Genomic DNA, 13508 nt, shown 5'->3' with positions numbered 1-13508 from the left:
CTATGTCATGTGCCTTTAATAGACGTTGGCTCAAAATTTGCACTTAGAAGGATGCTAAAGCAAAATTGGAAATACGGAGAGAACTATCAACTGTTGCTGGAAGCAAACAGAAACCAGTTTCAGGGATGTTTTGTGAAAGTCAAACATAAGAGAATTATGTTTTTTTTAATTGTGGTGAGGTTAGTATTGGGGCAAGGAAGATGAAGTAATACTACCATGATCCAAGGAAGTATGACATGAGAGAATTTCTAGCCCTCATTCTCAGTGCCCACCTGTGATTGCCATTTCTGATCTGTTTGGGCGACAAAGAAAGTGAATTCCTATAACTGTGACATCTATATTATATAATAATATATTCAACAGAGGAAAAAAATGCATGTAACGTGCACATTCATATAAATGAGAAAGACCTTGATTGCAAATTCATTATTGACATGAATTCTGTCTTTTTTAAAAGCTCTACTCAGTGGATATTCAATACATTTATTAACTGTAAATCTTGAGAAAAACAAATCCAAATTATACATAACTTTAAGCATAATTTCTCAATTGTCCTGTAAGTGGTCTCTGACTTATCTCAAGTTTTAAGATAACTAAAAAAGAATTGTTTTTCAGTGAGGGGGAAGAAGAGAGAGTCTTTGTAGCTGCCAGCCATTTTGTGAGTACTTTTCTCAAAAAGCTAATGACTTATTTACTTTTAACCAGTGTAAATTTGTAATTTTTAAACCAGAGAGATGAATCTAATATGCACTTATTATTAGAGAAATAAAGCACTTCAAATCGATAAGGTTTAAGATCAAGTAAGATCCTCTGACAGGGCGAAAATATCATCCTTGGTGGTATGGAAAGTCATCCTAGGTCATATGGACCCTTCACATTTCTATGGGGTCAGTTTTGTCAAGGTCCTAATAACCTATTATCTCTAGACAAAATTCTCTTAAGGCTTACATTTAAGATTTACTTACTCTGCTAGAGAAATAAACTTGAGAAAAATCTTGTATATTGAAAAGATGAAGCTCCTCTTTCTTCCACAGAAGGGGACCTAGTGAGAAAAGGGGAAGGACAGACCTGTTGTATCTTGGGCAAAGATGGTCTCTTGGAGCAGACACTGAGTATTTGTATTTTTTATGTGTTATTTCAGGAGACACTTAGTGTCAGGAAAAGGCCCAAATCTTCATAGTCTACTCTGGGGAGGAGGTGGGGAAGAAGGTTGTTGCAGAGAATTCTTTTTCCTTTATTTACAAAGTTTCAGAACAATTAAATAAATTCAGGTAAAAGGTTACTAATGTATATCTTACCTTTTTAAATCAAATTATGGTATAAGTCAATCACAAGATTTTATTCCACCCTTTTTATATAATTCTCGGGGCCCATGTGAAACAGGCTAGGTCCAGGTATGTGTGTTGAAATTTTACATTTAATGGCATGTGTCCTAAATTCCTTCTCACACATTCTTTTTAAGATTTTATTTATTTATTTAACAGAGAGAGAGAGAGAGACAGCAAGAGAGGGAACACAAGCACGGGGAGTCGGAGAGGGAGAAGCAAGCTTCCCGCTGAGCAGGGAGCCCAGTGTGGGGCTTGATCCCAGGACCCTGGGATCATGACCTGAGCTGAAGGCAGATGCTTAATGACTGAGCCACCCAGGTGCCCCCTTCTCACACATTCTAACTGCATCCTGCAAATTGACATTGCAAGGCAGCTAAAGGACTAGAGTTTGTAGGGAGGTTTCAGGATTGGTTGAACAGGTAGATAAGATAACTTTCAAGATGTCTTTCAACACCAAGATTATGAATGTTTAACTTAAGGGTTGATGAGGAATGTGAGGATGGAAAGAAAGGACAAAAAGATTTAGGGATAATTTTTGACATTGGATTCACATCCTCCTTATGAGGATCTGACCCATTCTCTACTTAAGCTCTTTGTAATCTCACTTCTGCCATACCTGTCCCCTATGCTTTAGCCAGGCTGGCTGCCTGCTTATTTGAACATGGTATTGCCCGAGCTCAGCATATTTGGGAAATGGCACACACAGATCAGCAGTGCTGCAGGAATGGTTTTGCTGCTGGGAAGGTAAAAGGCCAGGGAGATTCCTGGGCTGCCTCAGTTCTGGTGATTAATGCCCTTATTCCCTGATGCTAATCACTACTGTTGGCACCCAACACCATCAGCCTTGACTCTTGCCAAGTAGTAGAGATAAAAGCTATTCATCCTTTAGTATTTACTGAGAGTGTACCAAGCACGGGGCACAAACCAGAAGTAGTTCCCATCCGGTGGTTTCATTTGGAATACATGAAATGAAATAAAGCATAAAATAGAGATAGAGAAGTGAAATGTTTTTTAACAATTCCCCAAAAGATACTATTAGGTACAGTTGTAAGTCTAACCACATATAAACTAATTTGATATAATCAAGATTAATAGATAGATGAAGGCCAAAACACATATCTGATGGATCTCCATTCCTTGAATACTAAAAACCAAAGAAGAAAAAAGCTAATAAACAAGAAGTTGACAGTGAACATGTGTATACCCATGCATATGCATCAACTGATATATTTCTCTGCTTAGACTTTTTACAAACACACCTGGCTACCTGTCATTATTTTTAAGACACAAATAACAAACTACTCTTGCAAATAGTTACTCATGAGCACAGTTATCAGTTGAGGAAACAATTTTCTGCAGGTGTAAAAATTACATTTTTCAATAAGGAAAATTTAGGTATAGTCAGTTTACTCATTAAGCCTTTAGAATTCAGTTTTGGCTCACTTTCTTTGAGCAGGTTCTTTCATTTTTGGTCTACGAAAGCTTAACCCTAAAGCAAGTGGTTCTCAAACTATTTGGTTTCAGGACCCCTTTACACTCTTAAAAATTGTTGAGGAACCCAAAGAGCTTTTGTTTATATGGGTTGTCTCTCTTAATATTTACTCTATGTATTAGAAATTAAAACTGAGAAAATTTTAAAGTATATATAACTGATTTAAAATAACAATGATAAACCCATTATATTCAGCCCATCAAATTAGCATAAATATCGCTTTTATGAAAAATATATTCCAAAGTGAAAGTAATTTAGTAAGAAGAGTGACAATATATTATATTTTTTGCAAAGCTCTTTAATATCTGGCTTAACAGGAGATACGGACATCCTCATATCTGCTTCTACATTCAATCTATTATGATACGTTGTTTTGGTTGGAGTGTATAAAAAAATCTGGTCTCATACAGTTATGTAGTTGGAAATGGGAAAAATATTTTAATAGCCTTATCAGATAATTGTGGATGCTCCATTTTGATGCTACATGAAAATTTAATAAGACCTTCCAAAAAGCACAGTATGGAAAGGGGGAAAAGAGTAACTTTATATTAGAGAAACCTGACAAACACTACCTCAGGCAAGTGTGATCAACATTAACATCAACAGCAATGATTCATGTTGATAGTTTATGCCCTTGATATGATGTGATGAAAATAGCACTTGACCTCTGTGGTCTTTCTCCCACTACCCATAATTTCACTCTAATCATGAGAAAAATAGGCAAATTCTAGCTGAGGGACATTCTACAAAATAACTGGCCAGTACTCTTCAAAACTGTCAAGATCATCAGAAATAAGGAAAGTATGAGAAACTGTCACAGCAGAGGGGAGCCTAAGAGCCATGATGACTAAAAGGTCATATGGTATCCTCGATGGGATCCTGGAACAGAAAAAGAACCTTAAGTAAAAAGTAAGGAAATCTGAACAAAATATGGACTTCAGTTAATAGTATATCAGTATTGGTTCATTAATTGTAACAAATGTGCCATGCTAATGTAAGATGTTAATAATAGGGGAAACTGGATTTGGAAGTGTATGAAAACTCTGTACTATCTTTTCCATTTTTCTGTAAATCTAAAACTATTCTAAAAAAGTCTATTTAAATTTTTTTTAAAAAATTTGACAAGTAGATTTTATTTCCAAAGTTTATTTTTTTAATTAATTAATTAATTTATTTGAGATGAGAGAGAGTGAGCGAGAGACAAAGAGAGAAGGAGCAGGGGGAGGGGCAGAGGGCAAGGGAGAAGCAGACTCCCCACTGAGCAGGGAGTCAGCTGTAGGGCTCTATCCTGGAACTCTGGGATCATGACCTGAGCTGAAGGCAGACGCTTAACTGCCTGAGCCACCCAGGCGCCCCAAGAAGTAGATTTTAAACTGTTAGTTACAAGAATCTGAGACAGTATCAGTGTATTTTTGGACATACTATTATATTAAAATCCACTAATCCTTTTTTTTAAAAGAATGTTTATTTGAGAGAGAGAGCATGAACAAGAGAGCATAAGCAGGGGGAGCAGCAGAGGGAGAGGGAGAAGCAGACCCCTGCTGAGCAGGGAGCCTGACATGGGGCTCCATCCCAGGACCCTGGAATCATGACCTGAGCTGAAGGCAGATGCTTAAATGACTGAGCCACCCAGGTGCCCTTCCATTAATCCTTCTTGAACTTTATTTTTCTTTTAAGGATTTTTTATTTATTTGAGAGAGAGACTGTGAGCAGGGGGAGGGGTATAGGGAGAGGGAGTAGTGGACTCCCCACTGAGCAGGGAGCCTGACGCAGGGCTCAATCCTAGGACCCCGAGATCATGACCTGAGCCGAAGGCAGACATTTAACTGACTGAGCCACCCAGGCACCCCTCCTTCTTGAACTTTAAATGGATCTTTATGCAGTGGTTATTGGAAAATATTGGTTGATTGAGTTATATAGATCTTCCAAATGTTGCCACATTTAATTATATAATATCAAAGCATTAGATTCCTTAATATCATATTCAGTCTCATCAGAAAAAAATGTTTTAAGAATTGGAAAGCTGTCAAGTTCATGATGGCAGCAACAGGTTTTCCAAAATTCTAATTTTCACTTATTTGCTCAAATCTTATCACTAGCAACAAATTACTTTTAGTTGTTTTCCTTGAAGTGAAAGTCTTACTTGGTTCATTTTCAAGAAACTGTCTGTGGAACATTGTAAGAAAATGTCTGCCCAGTCTGAATAACCATAGTTTACCTGTAACTTAGTCTTTCAAATAAAAATGATGTTCCATGATGAAAGTGGCTAGTTCAGCTAGCAACTTAAGCAACCGGACACATGCTTTTCCTCAAGACAGCAATTATATTTGGTGTATAGCAGAAGTACTTTATGTGTACTTCCTTCACCACAAAGAGTCCTAAAAAGATGTGTTCTCAAGGGTTGAGATTTAACAAAATCCTTCCTACTGATTCTCTAAGGATGTTCTTTTTTTTCCCCTAAGGATGTTCTTAAGTAGAACTGAATTTATTAATTAATTTTATTTTATTTTTTACTGTGAGTACATGGGCAGTGAAGAATACAATATGGTTTGGTACCACTGCTTTGATTCATGCTTAAGTGCCACCAGTTTTACCCACCATTGCTTTTGCCCCATTACTGCAAATGTCCCACCATAGTGGAAAAGGTAAATTGTGTCCTAGTGTTATTATAGAAAGTTTTGACCTCAAGGACCCCTGAAAGTGTCTCAGGGACCCCTAGAGATCTAAGAACTGTATTTTTGAGAGCCACTGACTTAATAACAGTATTTCTGACTTATCCACTGCCCTCTACTTGAGCCAAGTAACTATGTCAAGGAAACCTGAACAAGTCATGTCCACAGAGATGAATCTGCCTCACTTTCCCTTGCTGTAGCTCTGATATGGAGAGAGTGACAGGGATGACAGGGAACAAAGATCACCCAAATATTTTCTCTTTTACCCTTCCACAGTTCCCTAAAGCAGGGCTTCCCAACCTTTTTCATATCATGACAGGGAGAGAAAATGATAATATTTTTATTAAACAGTGAAGGAATGAGGCTGCCTAAGGTCACTAGCCTGGAGGTATAGGTCCTTTCCAGCTTTCAGGAAGACACAGGGGTCAGTAGCACAGCTACTGGATAGTGTGGATATGCCAAGCCACATGAGTTGGACAGTCCTGTACTAAGGGTCTCAGCACAGAGGGGGCTCTCACACTGGATGATGTTTGTTTCCCAGCCAGCTTCATGCTCCATAAAAAGCTCAAAGGTTAGTTCAGATATAGGAACTCACAAGTATCTGATTGTATTTCATGGTTGAACCAGAATTGAAGATTTGATATAACTTGTCCAGAACATTTTCAGATGGAGTGTAGTGATTAAGAGCACAGAATCTAATTCCCAGACTAGCAAGGAGTTCAAGCCCTGGTTCTGCCACTTGCTAACCATATGATCTTGTGAAAGTAACTTGACATCTCAGTGCCTCATTTCCTCCACCTATAAAATGGGCACAATAATAGTGCCTACCTATTATAAATATTAAATGAGTTAATACATATACAGTGCCTAGAATAATGCTTAATACATGGCAATGTGTGCTTTATTATTTTGCAGGTGCTATGGGGCTCTCCTAATTGGGTTTCCTTTTCTGGGCATGACAATATTGAATTGTAGACTTGCAAAGAAAGAGAATCCCAGAGATACCAAGAAGCTAGATGTTAACCTTGGAGCAGGGAGGGAGAGAGGTGTGAGAAGAGGAGAATGATCTGGGCTTTTTAAGTTTTACTTACGGCATACATCAATGGCTTACAGTCAAAACCTTCTTTTATCTATGATGGCACTAATAGACAAATTTCTACCTACTATATAAATCTATAAATATGTTATTTTTTTCTTGGAAGGGGCCATGGCTCAAAAATAATCTTTACAGACAGTCAACCCATTCACTCCTTGCCAAAGGTTTTGTTTCATGGTGGTGTCAGGTGTGGTGGTTGGGTGAGTCTCAAGCTTTAAGAGCTTCCCAGAAAACCAAGCCATCTAAAGCTGGGACTGTCTGAAACATACCAGATCCTGCTTTTTCACTTGGGGTTAGGTATGTTTTTTTTCTTTATTGAATGATTTTTGTTTACTGAACTATTTAGCCTGACTCAGAAGATCATTTTAATTAAGAATTTTAGGTTACATCTGAAACTGAATGATCTCAAGAGTTCTCTTCATGCAAGTATTCAGTATCTGAATTGCCACAGTTATAAGTTTGCAAAGTAATGCAAAATTATCAGGGCGCCTGGGTGGCTCAGTCGGTTAAGTGTCCGACTCTTGATTTCAGCTCAGGTCATGATCTCAGAGTCCTAAGATTCAGCCCTACAGTGGGCTCCACACTGGGCATGGAGCCTGCTTAAGATTCTCTCTCTCCCTCTCCCTCTGCCCTCCCCCCTGCCCCGTGCACACACGCTCTCTCTCTAAAAAGAAAAAAAAAAAAGAAATGCAAAATTATCATAATAAGAAAATAGTCATAAATGAACTGACCACTTAAAAATGTAGCCCTTCCTGGGTGCCTGGGTGGCTCAGTCGTTAAGTGTCTGCCTTCAGCTCGGGTCATGATCCCAGGGTCCTGGGATTGAGCCCCGCATCAGGCTCCCTGCTCTGCGGGGGGCCTGTTTCTCCCTCTCTCACTCTCCCTGCTTGTGTTCCCTCTCTCACTGTGTCTCTCTCTGTCAAATAAATAAAACCTTAAAAAAAAATGTAGCCCTTCCTCAGACATCTCTCACAGCTTAATACTAGTACCTAGCCCCACCCATCATGTCAGTCTTTTGCCAGTCATTCAGTGCTTGTCTGATGTAGTGAACATCCCACCATAACAATATAGATAAAAGTAAACCTATCCATGCAAAGCCACTGACAAATGAAGATTGGCCGACTTGATGAATGAAAAAAAAAATTGAAGGGTAATGACACCATAAAAGCTTTAAAAGAAAATAATTGAAATATTTATGAATTAAAAGAGAATTTTGAAAAACCTGATGAAGTCCTTAAATATTTTTGTAAAAATATTTACAAAATATTACAAAAAATATTTTTACAAAAATATTTTTCCGGGTAGTTGAGCAACCAAATTGTGAAATGCAGGAGGTACTATTTTATGAACCTACAATTTAGTCAAGAAAGTTATGCTGAAAATTAATAGCAATTTGTTCATTATCCTAGGAATTTAGTTCATAGTTACTATCACCCATATTTTTATTAAATAAGCTAAAATGACATTTTTATGTGTTATTTGCATTTTTCAAGATAAAGCAAGATTGGAGGTTGAATTGAAGGATCAATTTTTACTAATTGTAGATGGTGATTTGTATCTTCCAAGGAAATAAGTGTATATTGGGTTATAAGTTGTTATGTTTTTTGTTTTTTTTTTTTGTATTTTGCTGGTTTAAAAGGAAAAAGAAAAAAAGACCTTTACAGAAATGCCCCTAAAAGAAGGCTGGATTAGAAACTTGGGAACTATAGCCGCTTGGAATGTGGCCATTTCCATGATGTCAAGGTGGGGGTGAGGGGAGAAGCATCAGAAGGAATGAAGAAAAACTGGGTTGAGCGAACACCTTCCTACTTTCTTCACATGACAAGTGTTCTATCACAGGGCACATTGTGAAGCCAAGCAGTCTTGCTCACCTTCCGTTCCCAAGCTAGGGCAAGAACAGCTCCTTAGGTGATACAGTGTATGGCTATAGATTTTAAACTCTGCAAGCCTTTTACGACTTAGACTCAGCTGCCCGAAGCTTCTCTGAGGGAGAAAGCTGCCTTTCATTTTCTATGAAAATGCGTCTGATCTCTGTAATGGGGAGAAAGCCCCTAGGGATTCCCTGAGTGTCTCGAGGGATGAATGAATGTGCTGAGAACTGTACAACTTCGATATGTTTCTCTGTCTTAGGAGTAGAATTATATTTTGAGGATCAGATTTAGTAGTAGACACAACTCCTCATGTTCCCTTTAAGATCACTTATGTAAGAAAGTATGACAAACTAATATTTAATATTTGCTTTGGTCTTTGAGAGGAATGTGTCATTTTCCTGCTCAACAATTAAGAAGTATGAATTAAAATTTTAAAAATTAAAGTGGTCCTTAGCTTTTTAAAATTAGAACTTGTGTTTAATTTTTAAGTGATCTGACTTGGATTTAATAATAAATATATCACAATCCTAAACTACAGAATCGGATTCTCAGAGTACCGAGGAGTTCAAGCCTTGACTCTGCCACCTACTAGCTATGTGATCTTGGGAAAGTAACTCAACATCCCAGGGCCTCAATTTCTCCCCCTACAAAATGAGGACAATAAAAGGAATAGTTCTCAAAACAGAAGATCTGATCAATGAAAACACTGGAAAGTTTTGAGGAAACACAGATCAACCAATTAATAAGATTGTAAAACACTCTATAGGTACTTTAAAAGGTACTTGTTTGATGTTTTTTTGAAGTTTTAACACTGGTTTTTGTAATGCTTACCTACCAACTGGCTCTTTCATTTTTTTGACAAAAAGTTTTATGTATCAAGTAATTCTTTGATTTTTAATTTTCAGGTTTTTCTATTTCCCACCTCAAAACACATGATTTGATATACTCTGTAGTACTTTTCCCTGGATTAAGTCAGTTGACTCAGAATTAGTGATTACTCAGTACAATGCTAATTAGATATTTAGCAAGATATATCCTATATCCTGTTAGATATATTATGACTTTGAAATGTATTTTATAGAAAAAAAGTTTGAGAATTGTTAGGATACATGATTTTTGTCTCTTAAAATAACTCGGTGAAGATATTAAGTCAGGCAAAGATTTTGAGAAAAAACTAGAAATGAGTTGTAGTATCAAAAAACTGTAGGATTGGGGTGCCTGGGTAGCTTAATCGGTTAAGCAACTGCCTTCAGCTCAGGTCATGATCCCAGAGTCCCAGGATCGAGTCCCACATGGGGCTCCCTGCTCAGGAGGGAGTCTGCTTCTTCCTCTGCCCCTCACCCCATTCGTGCTCTCTCTCTGTCTCTCTCTCAAATAAATAAATAAAATCTTTGGAAAAAAAGATTGCTTAAAATGTAAGATTTCTGTGTATTTTAGGATCAAATATTACTTAGCTCTTTTATCTTTTATTGTTAATCAAGAAATATATGTTGTGTAAGACTCCCCCTTTCCCAACATTGTTACATCGATTCAGTGGCCAGCAACTATTTTTTTTTTTTAAGATTTTATTTATTTGACAGAGACACAGCAAGAGAGGGAACACAAGCAGGGGGAGTGGGAGAGGGAGAAGCAGGCTTCCTGCAGAGCAGGGAGCCCAATGTGGCGCTCGATCCCAGGACCCTGAAATCATGACCTGAGCTGAAGGCAGACACTTAATGACAGCCACCCAAGCGCCCCATCAGCAACTATTTCTTAAGTGCTTCCATATTGGTATGCCACTATGTTATGAGGAATATAAAAGAAGTATAAGAAGTTTCTTTCAAGGATTTTATAATTTGGTAAAGGAAATAACATGAACAAATATCAGACAATGTTGTAGAGTGGAAAGAGGTCCAAATGAATCAAGAGATAGGAATTACAATCCTTATCCAGATACTTTGTAGCTCAGTGGCCTTGGGCAGATCACTTAACCTCTCTGGGTCCAAGTACCTCATCTGCAAAATGTGGGATGTGATCAACTAACTTCTTCCCTTTGTTTGAGCTACAATAGTCTATTTTGAGGAGTTGTGCTCATTAGTACATATGACGAGTACATCAGGAGTTAAAAGTAAGGATAGTGAGGAGTGGGAAGACTCTGAGGAGACATGAGATTTAAGGAGGAAGTTCATCTTGACCTTGATAGGTGAAAAGAATTTAGATGAGCAGAGTGAAGGTATTTCAACCATGATCTGAAGCCAAGCACTGAATGTTTCAGGAGGAATAGAAGATACTTGCCTAATGAGAGCAGGGTACATGTTAGAAAAGGGAAATAAGAATGAAAATCTCAGACAGATCCTCCATGAAAACCAGGCAGAGAAATTTAGACTTCTTACCACGATCCACAGAATGTCATTTTAGATTGAGCAGGACTATGGTACATAAAGTAATAGGATGACTAATGGGGCAATATACTCTAGGAAAGTTTGTAACTTTTACCACCATGTTCCAGTGGGTCAGCAAATAGTATCTCCTCTTGGGAATGCCCTCCTTTCAAGAAGGAAAACTTTGTTAAATAAACCAACATGCTAGATAATTGTTACCTTTTATGCAAGGTAACAGAGAGAGGCCTACCCTTTTTCTATTTTATGGTACTTCTTTCTAGTCATTCAACAGATATTTACTGAGTACTTAATGGAAGGCTGGCATCATTCTAGGTGCTGCACGGGGTACCAAGATGAATAAGAATTAGTCTCTACATTTATGCAGTCTTAATTTAGAAAATACCATCAGTACCTAGACCACTAGAATGTGAGGTAGATTATAATTAGTACTGCAGGATCAGTAAGAGCAGAATGCTTTGGGTAATTAAAGAGGAACTAGGCCTTAAAGGCTAGAGGGTTGAAGATTCTGCTGGTGTGGGAGAAGTGGGGGAGAGTGTTAGGGTGGCTCTTTGGTTGTTTCTAAGAATAAGGGATCGTGAAGGCAACCTTTGATCTTTTCCTCCTCTGAGGTTTTGTGTTTTTCTGAAAAATACAGACGTAGGAAATTACAGAGTACATTCAGAGAGTTGAAGACTCAGGAGGGTTCTACTTCCATTAATGATAGAGTAACACCTATTTGACCAACCCACTTTTATTTATTATTATTTTTTAAGTAGGCTCCATGCCCAGCGTGGAGCCCAACGTGGGACTTGAACTCATGACCCGGAGATCAAGACCTGAGCTGAGATCAAGAGTTGGATGCTTAACCGACTGAGCCACTGAGGTGTCCCCAATCCACCTTTAGATCATAACTGTAACACTGGGCAAAATCTAAGAAATAACTCTGGAAGGCACTGTTGAGCAACCAAAACAGGGAGAAAGTGGAGCACAGACCACACTGGAAGAGAGGATTGATGCTGGTAAATTTCTTATTTTTATAGTTTTTTGCCAGAGGACAGATCACAGTTGTTCTCATATGGACCATCTAAAACTTAGTAGAAACCTGCAATATTCCTGGCCTGAGGAATGAGAAGAGATTGACTATAGCAGCTGGAAAATAAGAAAATTGTGGAAAGGAGAGAACCACAGAGAAAGAGCCCAAAACTCTTCACAGAGACTGCCCAGATCTTGGGCCAACCTGTGAACTCCACATGTATAACTAAGACTAAAAGTACTGAACAGAGATTTCAGTTGCTGCCCATCACAGAGGAGACAGAGTTTGGAGTTTGAGACTAGCCAAGTTAATTACCTGCTAAAATAGCAACAACAGAAAATCAGTATATTTTGGTGGAATATAAAAGAATTCCAAGTCTCCAATAATATATCCTTCACAATATCTAGAATACAATCCAAAATTGCTAGATGTATGCAGATACGGGAAAATCTGATCCCCTTTTAAGAGAGAAATGATAACAGAAACTGACCCTGAGATAATACAGATGTTGGCATTAGAGGCAAGGATTTTAAAGTAGCTTTTATATCTATACTCAAGGATAAAGGAAAATATACTGATAATGAATAAACTGATAATGAATAGGAAATCTTAGTAGAGAAATTAAAACTATAAAAGGAAGCAAATGGAAATTCTCAAACTAAAAGTTGATAATTCTGGACCTAAAATTTTTGAAGTTTACTATATGTACTTAATACCAAATTTCAGAAGACAGGAGAGTCAGTGAACTTGAATATAGATCAATAGAAATTATGCAGTAATCTGAAAAACAGAGGGGAAAAAAAAAAGCAAAGCCTCATTGCCTAAGAAACCATATCAGAAATCAAACTATATCATTGGAGTCCTAGAAGGAAAAGAGAGAAGGGGGTAGAAAAAATTTTTGGAGAAATAATGGCTAAAGCTTTTCCAGGTTTAAGAAAGATAGAAATTTACAGACCCCAGAAGCTCAGTGAAGCCCTAGCAGATACAAAGAAAATCACTCTGCGGCACATCATAGTCAAACTGCTGAGAACCAAAGATGCAGCCAGGAGAACAATAGTATGATTAAAGACCTCTCATCAGAGGCAGTGAACACCTGAAGACAGTGCAATATCATCTTTAAACTGCTGAAAGGAAAAAACACCCAACAATCCAGAATTCTTTTTCCAAAGAATTTAAGGGTCATGGGTAGAATTTAGTTTGTATGTAGGAGAGTGGTATGCACTCAGGCAGGGTAGATGGGTTGAAGTCAATATAAAGGAGCTTGCATATCAGGCAGTAGAGTTTAAATTAGAACCTTCCTCAGCATAAAACAAACTAGTCATTATTTTTTAACAGATCTATATTGGATAATCTGACAAAGTTGTATAAGACTTTGGCACTGCTACCATATATGGAGGCTTTGTGTGCACTAGATAAAGCTCCCCAAGATGGGCATGGAGCTAAGTGAGCACATCATGCCTTTATGTGGTCCTTCCTCTAGATGGATGCTGCCCCTCACCAGGGTCCATGGCTTGGCAAACAGAGCATGACTGATTCTCTGCCCCAATTGCTCCCTAAAACAGGTATACATGATAGATTGGAAAGAACAAGGTAAATATGAGGGAAATCTGTAAGATTGGATGTAGACCAGGGCCAAGGACGAGCCACCTAGGGCTC

The 13508-nt window shown here is 38.0% G+C and overlaps 1 protein-coding gene across 3 annotated transcripts in view; it reads left to right on the top strand.

The window, feature by feature from the left end:
• The window catches only part of AFG1L (AFG1 like ATPase), a 221204-nt gene that overhangs the window by 183240 nt on the left and 24456 nt on the right, over positions 1-13508 (top strand). The window lies entirely within an intron of this gene.

This window comes from Eumetopias jubatus, unplaced genomic scaffold (genome assembly GCF_037043125.1).
Source record: "Eumetopias jubatus isolate StellerSeaLion01/CBP00866 unplaced genomic scaffold, mEumJub1_p1.0 scaffold_6, whole genome shotgun sequence".
Classification (NCBI taxonomy): Eukaryota; Metazoa; Chordata; class Mammalia; order Carnivora; family Otariidae; genus Eumetopias; species Eumetopias jubatus.
This window is presented reverse-complemented; position numbering and strand designations above follow the sequence as displayed.